The sequence below is a fragment of the Octodon degus genome, unplaced genomic scaffold (genome assembly GCF_000260255.1).
Source record: "Octodon degus isolate 3935 unplaced genomic scaffold, OctDeg1.0 scaffold00073, whole genome shotgun sequence".
Classification (NCBI taxonomy): domain Eukaryota; kingdom Metazoa; phylum Chordata; class Mammalia; order Rodentia; family Octodontidae; genus Octodon; species Octodon degus.
The window spans coordinates 7,800,922-7,801,395 of NW_004524649.1; positions in this window are offsets into that span (position 1 = coordinate 7,800,922).

Sequence of the window (474 nt, forward strand, 5' to 3'; positions counted from 1 at the left end):
CTCCTCCTCCTCCTCTTCCCCCTCCTTCTTCTTCTTCTCCTTTTTGGAGACAGGGTTTCACTGTGTAGCCCAGGCTGACGTTAAACTCATGGCAACACTCCTGCCTCAGCCTTCCCAGCACTGGGCTGACCCGTGTGCACCACCATACCTGGCTGGAGTGAGGAGAATGTGAAGCCAGTCAGGGCTACATAGTGACACCCTGCCTCAGAAAACAGAAAAAGGTTGTGTATTCCATTAGGCGACACACAATCCTTTGGGTCCTCGGGCAATAGGGACTCACTATATTTAGGCTGCCTTAGTTTTGGCCGCAGCAGCAGGTGCTGGGGGCCCTCCTGGGAGGCCTGGTGCCCAACCCCAGCTGTGGCTTTGCCTCTCAGCTCCTTGCAGCTGCTGGGACACCCCAGGGACAATCTTGGTGCTGCTTACAGACCTTGAGTCTAAGTCCCTAGCTCCCTGGGTAACCTGCTCTGCACT